General features: G+C 48.0%; 1 protein-coding gene across 1 annotated transcript in view; it reads left to right on the top strand.

The window, feature by feature from the left end:
- The window catches only part of CDH2 (cadherin 2), a 419,239-nt gene that overhangs the window by 592 nt on the left and 403,440 nt on the right, over positions 1–15,207 (top strand). The window lies entirely within an intron of this gene.

The raw sequence follows: 15,207 nt of genomic DNA, 5'->3' as shown, positions 1-15,207 counted from the left end.
TACCAGGCACGCGGCCGCCCGGTAAGGCGCATCCACTGCCTGGGGGCTACCGCTCAGTGCGGGGACTGTACCACCTGCGCCCGGGCAGAGGGGTGGCGCGTAAGTGACAGCGATTATTACCAACGACCGCTCGACTCTTGTGCCCTTCCGTTGCATGTATGTGTTTTGGTGATTTGTGCTTACTCTTGGCGTGTATGCGGGAAGCTACCCCCTCTCCATACGGCGACTTGCTCAGGCCGCTGCAGGTGCACGCAGGGCGCCGCGCCTCCCTAGTAACGGTTACTGCGCCCCCTTGTGACGGGAGGCGCGGAGGGCCCGGCTCTCGCAGGGCTCTGTCTCAGAGGCGCCTGTATCCAAAGGAGGCTGCGCGGAGACGGACGAGAGGGCGACATTGCAAAAACTGTTCCTAGTGTCATTTAGAACAAAAGATAACGGTGCCCTGCACCCTATGAATGCCTGTGACCGGTTCACTCCGGAACCCAACTATGAGCGGTTGAAACACCCCCAGCGGGCTTCCTGCGCTCACTGCTCACGGGGCACAAGGACCTCTGATCTCTAGGGCTATGCCTTCTGATGCCCCCCTTTTTTTATTTTTACCTTAAACAGCTGGGCTTGTTGCACGTACTCCCACCCTTAAATGTCGTCTCATAGCCAAAATGCTGTCTCATATCCCGGGATATAATCACCCACCCTTGGATGCCCTCTGCCACCCATCAGTGCATTTGTATACACCCGCCGCTCGGTGTATTCCCTCATTCCTTGATATGCTCGTATTGTCACATCCTGCTTATCGGCTACTTCTTATATCCTGTAGCGTTGTGCCACGCCTGGGCATCACCCAGCGACCTCTCCAGTTCCTGGTTTCCACCCAACTACATTCGCACCTCTGGCTGGACTCTTTCTCCCCTTGGTGACCCCCACGTCTTCTCTTCTCTCCGCCCCAGGCACTTTTCAACCTCCTGTCTGCTCTCTCCCACCCGCTGTACTGCCCACGCCTTGGTGTTTTATCACTATGTATTCTCTCCTGGACCTTGTTATAAATCCCTACAGACTTCCTCACCTCAGGGTGTTCTGTCCTACCCAGTGTGTACCGCGCCCCCCCTCCACTAGGGGGCCTTATCTATCCCCGTGTTTATTCTCCCACGACCCTGTGCCCTCCCCCAGCTCCAGTCGTACTACATGCCTCTCCTTGCCCCGTGCTTCTTCTTACAGATGCATTCCGTGCTGCAGCGATTGCCTTGCGCCCACATGGCCGGCTACACACCCCTGCTGTCCTCGTAGCCCCGGTGTCATATGATTTATACTACTGTCTTGTGGGGCCTGTGTGAAAACATCATATGTTCTACCCTACAAGTAAAAACCTCTCAGTGCGCTCAACTCAGGGGGTGTTGCCCCAGTCACTCGGGGCCGCCACCCACCAGCCTCCTCGAGCAGTGGGGGGTGCTCTCTCCCGGTTGCACTGGACTCTCCTCCAGTCATTTCGTTTCATTGAGCGGGACGGGCTCCTCCCACTGCTGCCGGCAGCCCGGCCACTGTCCATGGTGTTTAAAGCCTCCACCGCCGCCAGAGATTAGACGCCGCCTGCTGAGCCAGCACCGCACGCCCAGAGCGCACTGCGCCCCCGTTCCCGCCCGGTGCTCGCCTTTCACAGACATGCCCCCGCGCACATCAACGGTACCTGCGAGAAATGAGGCCCAGTGCCGGGTGCGCCTCTGTGCCCCCCCCCTGCAAAGGGAGCCTGTCTACTAGCACCCTAATGACAGTGTGTTCTCCCCTGCACCTATTCTGTGCCCAACGTGTGGTCTGGCCAGGGAGGGCACGATATGCCAAGCACACTACGATTCATAGAATGGTACCAATATTTGCAACCACACACACACACACACACACACACGTGTATAGACACTCATACACAAATATACACAGTGCAATATGTGCACATGATACACACACTGACTCGTACATATGCAGTTATAATCACACCTGTATACGCAGTCGCACACGTAAGTGATACAGTCGAAGGGGCAAAATAAACAGGTACACAACATTAACATGCATAGAGTTGCTTACTGCTCACACACACGTAAGGGAGCAACACAAAATATAGGTGCGTAAAATGTCCCACGAAACATTTCTTTACCTGTAGAATTATAAGGCAAGTGCACAAATACAGAGCCGCATACGTATACAAGTACACGCACTCTTACATGCACAGTCATGTACGCACAACACCAACAAACACATAAAAGCGCATACATAACAATCACATATCCAGCACACAAACACTTGTGCACATCACAATCGTCAATAAATGCATGCAGGGTTAGTACACACCCACATGCACAAGCATAACATACTGGTGCAAAGCACACGTTGTTGACAATGCATCGGTAGCTCTCCCATTTGGAAGTAATCCGGTTTTAGTAGGATCGCCCCTGCCATCCCTCGCCCCTTGCTGTTGTTTGCTGTGTACCCGCCACTGCGTACATTATTCTCGCTCCTTTATTGTGCAGGGAGTGGCTGAGATCAGGTTAGAGGCAGGGTGGTGGGAAAGACACAGAAAACCCGGGTATGTTGTTCCCTTTCACAGTTTTTACACTAGGGGGATGCCTGCCAATTCCTGTCGCTTTCATCCCCGTCCAATTAAGGGTTGCTGAGACAATGCTGGGCTATCTGGTGTGAACAGGAAATGGCCCGAGCGCCCGCTCGTCAGCCGGCATCATTGCTTCTGCTAATGTTACGGTCGGGGAATCCAATTTCCCCTTGACTGCTCTGGGTACTTATTAAATCAGGCTGCATTTTTTGATGTGCTGTAACAGATTGGAGATGCTACACAAAATCGATTGCTTTATTTATTTGCATCCCGGAGCAGGCGCTGTTTTTACATTTCATCCGGCCATTTCTTGTGGCTGGAACAAACACCACCGCCAGGCAGCCATGGCCCACAAGCTGCTCATCATTCGCACATTTCATCACTTTTCTTGAAATGCACCCGGGCAGTTTTCCTCACCATCAGCCGCTTTGCCGTGTCTCAGGCTGCGTGCCAGTCGCACCCCTCCGCCCCCCCCCCCCCCCCCGCCACCCAATTTCCTGCAAACCCAAGCACAGGGTGCACGAGTCTTTCTGCCCGGGCCCCTAGCACTGGCAATGCAGCACTGCTGTGTCAGCTTCGGGGCTGCGTCTCGGGGGACCTATGGATGGAGCTTTGGCTGAACCCCCATGTCCCCCTCCCCAGTGAGCGTGCTTGTTCTCGAAGGGTTAACTGCCATCCCTGCCGTGTTCATACTATTAGGAACGGGCACACTTGAGTGGGCGTGGGCAGTGTCAATCAGACATACATTCGGGCACACCGATTGCGCAACATGGAGATTTGGGTTAGTAGAGAATATTTCATTATCAGAAACTGTGTTATTTATCAAGGGCAGTAGTAGCGAGACCATATAGGCTTAATTTTTTAGTAGGCGTCCGTTGAAATAACAATACCATGCCTTTCTTCAACCCAGATAAAATCATACGAATCGGCTACACAACTTGCGTTGCCTTACTCCATCCCACTTCCAATAACCACCGTTTCATTTTCTTACTGCGGTTCTAAATATTCATACGTCTGCCATAAAAGGACTGCACCCCTTTTTTTTTATTCAGCTCACCCAACCACAGTGTATGCACCTTCCCTGGCGGTGACTCGCCGGGGGTTGGCGGTGCATTCGTGCACCTGTTTCCGCGGAGCGATGACATTGCTGTTCTTCTCCTTGTGCAAGCAAACGACGAGGGTGGGCTACATAAGTAGAAGTGGGATATGGGGCTAGAAGCCCGTTTCCTCTCCAGGAATACACGAAATCTCCAAGCAACTCTAGTGGTTTGTTTCGTTGCCGTTTTTAGTATGAGAAATATTTGCGCGGCGATGTGGCGTTAGCAGAAAACACGTGAGCCTTCTTTGTGCTCGAGCCAGGCACAGATAACGAGGCCACGCAGCCTATGTTCTTCGCATGGTGTGTTCGAGGGTCCGCTGTTAGCAGGGCCTCACCGCCAAATACCTTCCCCACCCTTCCCAAAACACAGCACAAGGGCGTTCGATCTGAGGGGAGACCTTGCTCCCACCCTCCCCCGGGTGCATAGAACCGAGCCATAACTCTGCTGCTGCCCCGAGTGCTCTCTGCCAATGCAGAGTTGGGGTCATTTCTAACTCGAGGAAACAAATTGCTTTTCCTTCCCCCATTATTCTTTCTGTCTATGTTGTCAACCGGGTCATAATGTTCTGCCCTTTATAGATAGGTGACCTTATTACTCATTTCCCACACAAAGTTTATTTGTGCGAGTGCGCGCCAGGTATGGGCGACAGTGACATTTTGGAATATCGGCTATACATGAACCACGGCGACCACTTATAGGCTGACCCCTGGGGCATGGGCAGAGCACTAGCACAGCGCAAGCAAGGTACACGGAAGTTGTTTGTTTTCTTTTTTTGTAAAGACGAACCGTGTTCTTTAACAGAGCAGTGAGTATGTCTGCTGCAGAGGACTCCGTGCCCCCACCCATCCTTAGGACTCATTCGCAGGCTGCTCGTGTTCTCTGGCATGCCGCCCCCACTGGACATCACTAATGCTGCTGTCCATGGAACCACAGAAAGCAGGTATAACCTGTAGCGTCCACTCATGTGCCCCCCACTGTCTGCCAGGCAGCCAATGAGCGAACGCGCAGAAAGGGGACCTGCACGCCAGATTCCTTTCCGCTGACCTAGTCGGTGTGGGCCTGACCCTGCTCCTGGAAAAGGACGGCACTAAAAACGGATTGGATCGACTTCAGATCTCCACTTCGACTTCTCAGGGAAGCGATTGCAGTGATCACACGTGACACCAGCCAGGAATTTTGTATCCAGGGCAAATTGCGCTCTTCTGTGCCCGAAAGATGTGGTTCCCGGACAAGGTGCTCTGCTTTTACTTAGCCACAAAGGCATACCAGCTCTCTTTAGTCCATTCTGGTGGGGGCTTTGTTTATTTGTGCATCACAAATATCACCCACAGATTCTTTGTGTCTCCAGGTCTTTTCCTGACCCAATGCATATTGCTCAAGAGAGGTTAAAAGGAAATGCTTGCTAAACAACATATTGCCCACATGAGTGGATTAATGCTAAACGTGAGCCTTGCAGTACCGTTTCTCTGGAGTGCTGTGTGCCAGGTGTTTGACACTCCTAGACCCGCAATGGAGTGGCTCATAGCACTGTAAATTCGAGATGATTCACCATAGGTTTGCGGTACTAACAGCTTCATAGCACCCATGTTCTAGACCAGGGTTGTCCAACTCTAGGCCTCGAGGGCTAGATCCATGCCAGGTTTTCAGGATAGCCCTAATTAATATTCATGAGAAACATTTGCCATTTGCATACAATGATGCTTAAATGTATGCACATTTGTCCTCATGAATATTAATGAGGGGTAGCCTGAAAACCTGTCAGGATTCTGGCCCTCGAGGGCCAGGGTTGGACAACCATGTTCTAGACCATGAAGGCTATATCCCAAGCCCCAACTCATGCCTCTGTAGATGGCGGTCATAATGTGATCGTGTGCCTTTGCACACTTTCCCCATCATAGTGTTCTTGCGTCTGGAGGAAAGAGCTAACAACGAACCACAAATTGCCTATCTGCATTCCCCCTAATACCTTTATTAGCAATGTGACGATCACAAGTCTGTCTTTTACCTCTATAGTCTCCCCTCCAGTCCAGGGGGCGTGGTGCATCATTTGGTCTCTTTCTCAGGATCACTCCTACTTTGTTCTTTAACAAACCATGTGTGTTATTGTTGTGCTCTAGCAGCATTGTCTGTTGTTCACCTTTGGCACTTTCGCTTCAATCCTAGTTTTATAGTTGGGTCCTTGCCACCCTAAAATCTATAAGGGGTGTACACAACTGACTACTATTTTGCACCAGTTCCCTGGTCTCTATTTTTTGCAAACAATCAGTAAATTGCGAGCCAACAGATCTGAAATGTCAGGGAAGTAAAATGTTATGTTATGTGGTATTTATAAAGAGCAACATCTGACATTTACAGACCCTCTTGGCACTGATGGCCGCCTGGGAGGAAGATTGGCGGCTGTCAGCTCTGGATTGCTTTATGGGAGCATCCCATAGCGAGGCTTGCTCTGTCATCTTCCCACTCACCCTGTTGACGGGGGCAATTCTCTGCTGGTAAATGCTGGAGATGGCTTAACAGCCCTTCCTGATCACAAGTAGATCTCCATACTAACTGAGGCAGTACCATCATGCCAGTTTAGCTCATATCCGCTGCGGGTGCTTAATGTAAAATTTTTTACTGCATTTAACGTTTTTAAAGTTGGGGGAGAGAGCAGTGTTGCAGTTTCTTTGGTGCTGTTAGGCATCTAGCAAAAATGTAGAGTGCATGTGCCTACTACCCAAAGCCAACAGCTTGCACAGAAAGATTTGCGGTGGGAGTGTCATGCAAACATCATCCTCAAGATCTGCTATAAAGGAGAGGGCATGGAGAGAGAGCAAACAATGACATGGCGCATATAGAAGGAGCTCACGCGGTGCCCAAGACCTCAGTCCAACCTCTTGGATTCTTTCGTTGTCTTCGTCACCTCAGCAACGAGAAAGCCTCCGAGTTCGCAGCTGGATTTTGGGAAGTTGATCTCATTAAAAAAAAAAAAAAATGTTTGGGCGGTCCTGGCAGGCGTCTTTTCCGGATACTCGTTCTTGGCATGGGGGCATTAGTAAAGTCGATGAGTCAAGCTAACTTTAGAAAACGTAGAATGGACGGTGGTTTGAGCTGGTGACAAGTTTCATGACTAAGGTGAGCACCAACTGCACAAAAGGACAATGTGTGAACTCCAGCTGTGATCGGGCGTATCACAGTGACTCCCTATTCTTTTCACGGATAAAGACATGTTAATAAAGCAGGATATGACTCTTAACAATCAAAACGTGGGGCAAGAAATCCTGAGATGCGAAATGGCACCCGAAGCAAAGATGCTTGGAACAAAAACCGTGGAAGTAGCTCCAGTGGCATGATGTGCAGCAGGGCCTACAGAGAAACCCTTCCACAACCACTGTAGCATGCGACCCACAACAGTGACACAAGTGGCATACCAAAGACCGCTATATTTGGGTGTTCTCCTGCAGTTACCAGGCAGAACAGTGATGAAGCATGCTAAACTACAAGGCCCTGATGCAAGCCTGATCATTTGAATGGTTGGATGCCAGATCCAACTGAAGAAAGGGGGCGGGCGTTTGTTTTTGTTAATTAAATATAGACTATTATGCTGCACGGACAGCAAGGACCAACCTTCTGCACTATGCATACATAGCGCCATTGTGCATGACGCCCACCGGGCGCCACTTTTTTAGTCACTGCATGATGTTTTTTCTTTAAGTTAAACCTATGATCAGGGCTAAATGCTAATACGTCTAAGGAGAGAGGGAGGCATTGTATTAGTGTACCTTTCAACAAGATCTAAAATCCCATTTCCCCAAAAAAGCTTCAATTCTGGTCTTCCATGGTAAGGTCATGATACTTCCCCTGGCACTCACCGTGTGCGTTTCCTGCCTTGTTGCTTGGAGTGTTATGTGGGTAGATGCATTTTGTGTTTTCCCTACACATGGTAGCTCGACTTTTTGTTGTATTTCCTTCACACCCAAAGGTTTTTTACTTTCTTGCAGGTTTTAGTATTTTAAACCACTTCTCTGTCTTGCAGAGCAGTCACCATAGCAACCCAGTTATTGGGGCCCCACCCCTGATCGCGAACAAGTGACTGCAGACATGTCGCTTTATCGTGGTCTCAGTTGGCAGCACACCCACCATGTTGCAGTGAAAACGTGTCCATTTGCAGTGATCCCGTTACTGCACTGGTCCAAGAGTGTGATATTGTACACAGGTTCCCGAGTTTGTCCTGAGGTCGTTACATAGCTCTGTGTGGGTTCTTTACGATGAATCTAGGGGCTTTTAGGCTGCTTTTGGGGTGGCATTGCATCCTGCGTACTAAAAGACACATTAATTGATTCAGCCCTCCTCCCACCCTGGTGGCAAAGGAGCTAGCTCTATGGAGACTGCTTGCAGTGCTTACATTAGTTTGTCCATTTGAGCAAGTGACCTAACTTTCGTTAAATTGTTTTTTTTTTTTTTTAAAATGTATATCTGAGATGTCTGAGAACCTTTTCACATCACTGAAACCTCATTCATAATGATTACCATCAGAATGTTTACTTTTAAATAATCTTTAATTGGTGGTCCTTTACGACCTTAAGAAAAGTTTCAGCATGTAGAATCTCGTACTATTCCGCTTGCTTGCAATCTCAGAGGATTTAATGTGTCTCAAAACACCTCAGAGGATTTAATGTGTCTCAAAACACTTCTGTATTAGCTGCGACCCTGTATCATACACGAGGGGTAATCACGACACCCGTACAGAACTTAGCAGAGAGAGGAATCCGCCATTAAACGCCTTATAAGTACACAAAGTATTATTATTATTATTACTGGATATATCGTCGACACACCATGGAATGCTAAACCACGCCACAAAGCAAGTCTCTGTGCTAATTGGCTCGATGGTTTGCTTGACTGAACTCCTTCCTGTGGTCATCAATATGGCCGACAAGAGGGCACCGCGACCAGGAAGTCATCAACTTTTGGTCACTGCCTGTGAAATAAGGTCTTGGTCCTCAGAGACAGGTGACCGCTTTCTCTAAAACACACGATCACAATTTGCTGTGTCAGGTGAGAGGTCAAAGGTTGCAGGGTAATGAAACCCTCACGCTCTTGAGGACGTTTGTTCAGAGTAGGGGTGACACGCGTTGGTGAGCATGGGGGGTGGGCACTGTATTCGTTCGATTGGTGTTCCGCACATGCGTAACGGCACTGCCCAATGCGGGGTACAGCGTGCAGCGGTACCTGCAGGAGACAACACACAGCCTCTGCAGGATGCACACCCGCATCTGACACGCTGGAGGGGGATACGCACTGGAGCTAGTTTAGTATGTAAGCCGGACTTTATCAAAAAGAATATCCTTGTAGTCGCCAGAATGCTCCCCCAACACCGTCAAAAAATACTATCCGCACCACCCCCTCCCACAAGCAGAAATGTTGCTCCACTTCCCTTCCCCCAAAAATAATATCCGCGTCTTTACTGCCAACCATAATCCCTCCCCCACGAACTGATCAGGGGCGTCTGCCAGGCGCTAGCAGAAGCATAACACCCCTTTGGAAAATAGCAACAGCATGTCTGTTTTCACAACTACAGCACGGACACCCTCCTCCGCTTCTCCAACTATATGGCGGGCTCTCCGTCACCGTGCAGTTAGCGTGTGCACATGCATGGCTGCCTCCGAGGTTTTAGCTTTAATTAGCGGCGTTCAGTTAGTCTTTGAGGCAGTGGGGGCCGCCCCCATGGAACGCTTTGTCTGCCACCGTGAGCTTCTTAAATGCAGCCCTTTGATTGATCGGTAAACAGAGCGGTGTTCTTAGGCTCGTCGATTGGTGCCTGCAACAAAGGAAGCCAGGAGGAAGGGGGGAGGGGGAGGCGTGCCGGGGAGCGAGTGACACATGCCCATAATCCAATCGAGAGATTAGGAAAACGCGGGGATGGGCTGGGCACCCCGTGCAGGTGCCCAAGATTTCATCCGGTCCGTGCTTGACGTACAGATGGGAAGCGTGTCCAAAACTCAGCACTGGATCACGCGCTCCCCGCACCCCTCTACCTTCTGCATTCGTTGCCATCTGTGATTTATTGCAGGGATGGCGAATTGGGTTGGAATGTGACAGAACATTGCAAAGGGCGCGGTTTCTGAAAGAACAGTATATGCACGAGGCTGAGCACAATTGCTGCTGTGCTTTCGCATTCTTTTTATTTAAAGCTCTCTTTTGGGTTCTGTGCAGTGCGCAAGATTTTGATTTTCTGTTTCACGTGGATTTCTTCGTGGCCCCTTCTTGCTGCTGGCTATTTGTTCCTGGAGCTCTCCCTAGAGGCACTTAACTGAGAATTGTGCAGGTTTTGGGCAATGGCCATATGTTCCTCGAGGCAATGTGCTTTGTAGTGTATGCACTGCAATCCCCATGACATAACATGTCAAAGAATCACGACTTCGATAGACCTAGTTTTACACACGCGCTTTGCTGGTCACATAAGACTATTGGTAAATGATGCAGGCATGGGTAATGAGACCAGGGCTTAATTCAGATTTTCAACACATTTGTTCCAGAAAGTCATAATTCTATTAAAGACACAGAGGCAAAGGATTATGCTTCTCTTTCATTTTACTACTCAACCAGCAAATAACAAAACCGGTAATATACATTGGTAACAAAGCTAGAAAAACAAACTACACTATCCATTGAAAAAAGTCTTTGGTAGTCCTGATATTATTGGTCTCAAAACTGACCACATGACAAACTTAACCAATCAGTTCAGTCCTTAACCATGACCACACTGAACTTCCTCTTCTACCTCTTTCTTTGCTTGATCGAAATTGCGTTCACTGTTAATCACAATCTTGTCATATGAAAATATCCTTCTTCAATTCCTTGGATGTTTGTAATCCACCACCAAACCTAATACAAAACAAATATATATTCAGTGATTGTAAGCCAAAAGAGGATGGGACAATCGTAAACATCCAACCGTTTCAATTTGCTATAACTTTATGCATATAATAACATTTAACATCTTTATATCATTTATCTTCGATTCCACTTATGTATATTTATAACTTTAAAAACAGTTCAATATATGTTCAACCATCCTTATTGATATCACGATTGATAGGGTGGGATAATCCTTCGCCTCCGTGTCTTTCATAGAATTATGACTTTCTGGAACAAATGTGTTGAAAATCTGAATTCTCTGTCAAGACCGGAGGCTTGGCTTATGCTTGTTCAAAGCTTACTCACCACTAACGATGCCACACTCTTGTTTTTTTAAAAAAAATTGAATGTTTTAAAAGTCAATTAATTCGACCAATCTGCCGATCTCATAATGGGCCTCATTCACAGAGCGTTTTCCAATGGGGTTTTGCCAATATAATATGCTTCTGTGAATTAGGCCCAATGTCTTCTACTCTTGCTCCTGTGTTAAATGCCTTGGTAGCCATCACTCCCCTCGCTGAGTGAGCACTGTACCTTACTACGTCAATGCCTGCCTGACCCACCACCCATCTAAGCCATCTGGCTATGGTAGCCGGTGTCGCAGCCCCAAATGGTTTGCAGATCGCTATTTATAACTGTGATACTCCTTGGGGTCTCACTTCCCTCGTCATATCCTCATATGCTGTCAAACATCTAATCGGGCATAATTTAGGTTGACCCGGAAAAGAATCGTATGGTATGGATTTCAACCCTGTCTTAGTCCTCCTCGTTATGAAGAAGGTCACCCCATTCAGTGATAAACTCTTCCTACTGATCTCCAGCGCTCTAATGTCCGATGATCTTTTACAAGACAGTAGACTATTTGGCCGAAATAGCCTTCCTGTATAAATTCTGGTTGCCTGGCCATCATAGAAAAGTTTCAGCACTGTGTCCACATCCCATAGTTGACTATATTTGTCTCTAGGGGGTCTAGACATTTTTACTCCCCTTAAGAGTCTGCAAATCAAGGAGTGTTCCCCTATCGCAACCCCCTCAATCCTGGGGCACCCTGCTGATATCGCGGACCTGGCCGTATTGATGGTCCTATATGCTTTACTTCCCTTGAGCTGCCATCTGTGCTAGGAAGTTGGCAACGTGAACTACATCTGTTCCATCAGGTTAATGTCCCTCTCCATACACCAGCCATGCCAGTTAGCCCATGCAGATTTGTACGCTCTGTGTGTTCCTGGGGCCCAAGATTCACCAATGATGATTTCAGCTTCATTCGATAATCCTGGCCTAACCCAAGATCTCCTGAAATCGCCTGTGCGATTAGATTGAGGTTGCCTATCCTCACTAATGGGTGACTGAGAACTCTTGGGTTCCCGTACAATGAACTCAAACCTCGGTAGAGCCACTGGGTCATGATATGATAATTCCAGTAGACTTGGGAACCACACCTTTCCCCTCCAATCTGGCTTAACCAGGACTAGCAGTGCTTTCTGCCTCCTGATCTGGGCTAGCGTCCTCGCTATCATGGAGAAAGGAGGGAAAACGTAATTTTTTGTTGACCCCATGTTTGGAGAAAGGCTTCTGTTGCTTCCGCCTCTGGGTCCGGTCTGCAGCTGAAGAACTGAGGTAGTTGGTTTTTCAATCTCGACGCAAATAGATCGACCTGGCATGGCCCCCATCGAGTCATCAGTTCTTGGAATAACTCCTTGTCCAGCTTCCAATCGCTGGCGTCCTTGAGGTATCTGGAGTTCGAGTCAGCCACCTCGTTCTGATGGCGCGATAAGTACTCTGCCTTCACTTACACTTTCCTCTGAAGGCAGAGTTCCCAGAATTCCTTTGCCAATCCTGCCAATAATTTGGATCTCGTCCCTCCCAGTCGGTTTATGTACCTGACTGCCGAGACGTTGTCCATTTTGAGTAAGACACAACATTGTGCTTTCTCCTGAGTCCAGCATTTCACTGCGAAAGACCCTGCTAGTAATTTTAGACAGTTGATGTGAAGAGTATTCTCCTGATCCAACCACCTGGCCCCTGTCGACAGTTTCCCGCATCGAGCTCCCCAGCCCCATCTGCTGGCATCGGGTTCGATGATCAGGTCCGGGGTGAGCCAAATATGTCTCTTACGTTCCATGCATCGATGTGGTGTAGCCACCATTCTTCCTCTTCCCTTATTTTGTGAGAGATTGCAACGTTTAATTCGTAAGGTGCGCCCCTCCTGAGATGTCTGATCTTCAATCTCTGTAGCGCTCTGTAATGCGGTGGCCCTGGGAATATAGCCTGGACCGATGATGCTAGGTGTCCCATTAACCTTGCAATGTCTCTCAGCGACATCTCTCTCCTTGCTAGGGTGTGTCTTATCTGTTTCTTGATGTCGTTCACCTTGGAAATGGGTAGGCTGAGGGATCCCTCTGTCGAGTCTACTATAAAACCTAGAAATGCCATTGTCTGTTGCGGCAGTATTCTGGATTTCTCTCAGTTTATTAGGAAGACCAGGTTCTGCAATAGATGTACCATTGTCTGCACCTGCATTCAAAGTGTCTCCCTGTCCTGACACATTAAGCATATATCTTCCAGGTATATTATGAGTCTTATCCCCTGGCTCCTGAGGTGGGTCACCACTGCTTTCATTAATTTGTTGAAACACCGGTTGTAGGTCAAAGGATCGGCAACCAAAGGGTCGAATGGTCAAAGGATCGACACCAAAGGACCGAAAACCAAAGGATCACATTTTTTTTATTTAATTTTGTTAACATTTTTTTTTGGGGGGGGGCTCCCCCCCCAAGCCCTGTTTTTGTGGTAAAAAAACACTTTTTTCACTAAACGAAAACCCCCCAAAAAATATATAATAAAAAAAAAATGGATCCTTTGGTTTTCGATCCTTTGGATTCAATCCTTTGACCAGACACCGTGAAACACCATGGTGCGGATGCCAGTCCAAAGGAAAGTCCTCCAAATTCCCATGTCGACTTCCCCCCAGATAAATCTTAGGAATTTGCGGTGTTCCTTTGCTATGGGTATAGTTAGGTATGCTTCTTTCAGGTCTATCCTGGCGAGCCAATCGTCTCAAATTAACGTGTCTCTTAATAGGCGTTTCCCTTCCAATTTGAAGTGTCTGTAAACAACTAATTTGTTCAAACCCTTCAGATTTATGATTGGCCTCACCTTGTGTTTTCCCCTTGCTTAGGAAACCTCATGAGGAGCCTGTTACCTGTCTTCTGGTATTTTTGCCTTCCAGCCCTCTCTTCCGAGCCGAGCTCTTCCTCTAGTTATTGTCTGTCTTCATTGTTTTTAGACATAAACCCCATGGAGGGTTCCTCTATTGTGGTATCATTTGAAAATCTATGTGAAAAACCTGCACCGTCACTAGTACCCAGGTATCTCCAGATATAGCGTGCCAGTTTTTTTATATATTCCGCTAGCCTCCCCCCTATTGTTGGGGTAACTAAGCGCAGGTTGCTCGCTCTCACCTGTGGATTTCTGTTGACGATCCCCATGTCGCCAGCCTCTTCCCCTTACTCTGCCCCTTGAGGGGAAGAAAGGTGTCTGCCTTCGATCTTCTTGGTCTCATCACTGTGTCCTATTATTGTAGGATCTATTGAATGTAAACCCTACCTCTGATGGCCCTCCCGAAAAGGTGTCTTCCATATACTCTCTTGAGCGACGCTTGTGCCTTATCCAGTGCTGCTTAAGAGTTTGGGAACTTCGTTAATTGCTTGATATATGAATCTCTGAAGAGTTTCCCCTTTGCTGTCATCGCTGACTCTGATGAAGCTAGTTCACTCCGTTTCAGATCTATTTTCACTAGAAGTGATCTTCTTCTTTCAGGGGCAATCGCATAATTGGCGTTACCCAGCATACAGATTGCTCTCTGGGCCCACCCGATCAAAATCATCGAGTCCACCGGTTTACCCTTCGCCCTGGCTTCTTCGCCCATCTATAAAATCTTGGTGAGTGGCCCCACCATGTCTAACATCTTGTCCTGGCATGATTGCCAGGACATATAAAGACCGTCTCACCAGCCCCGTCGCGACCGCAACTCTCCAGATCCCACTAAATGCGGATATGCTCTGCCAAAAACCTCTATGCTGTGCACGCGCGTGCAAATCTGTCCCTAATACAGCATATCATTAAAGTATACTGACATGTATAAAAATGTAATAGCGGGTAATGAAAATTGCACTTAACTCGTTGCCGAGCAGCAAAGAAAGTGGAAGTAGAAGAAGAAGTTGAGTGTGGTCATGGTCAAGGAATGAACTGATTGGTTAAGTTTGTCACATGGTCTGTTTTGAGACAATATTATCAGGACTACCAAAGACTCTTTTTTCAATGGATATTGTCATTTTTTGAGCTTTGTTACCAGTGTTCATTATTGGTTTTGTCATTTGCTGCTTGAGTAGTAAAATGAAAGAGAAGCATAATCCGAGCCTCTGGTCTTGACATAGAATTCTTTTCTTTTCTCTCGAAACCAGGGGTCAAGTCGAGGGTACACGCTGTTTGACAGAGTCCCCCCACTTTTTCAGAGGGCACCTTGATATGCTCATTTCTGGTGACTCCCTATTCAATTGGTATTAATGAGTCCCTCCACTTTTCTTGTAGGACTTGACCCCTGCTCGAAACCCAGCA

Source organism: Ambystoma mexicanum, chromosome 5q (assembly GCF_040938575.1).
Source record: "Ambystoma mexicanum isolate Mex_15411 chromosome 5q, UKY_AmexF1_1, whole genome shotgun sequence".
NCBI classification, from domain to species: Eukaryota; Metazoa; Chordata; class Amphibia; order Caudata; family Ambystomatidae; genus Ambystoma; species Ambystoma mexicanum.
This window is presented reverse-complemented; position numbering and strand designations above follow the sequence as displayed.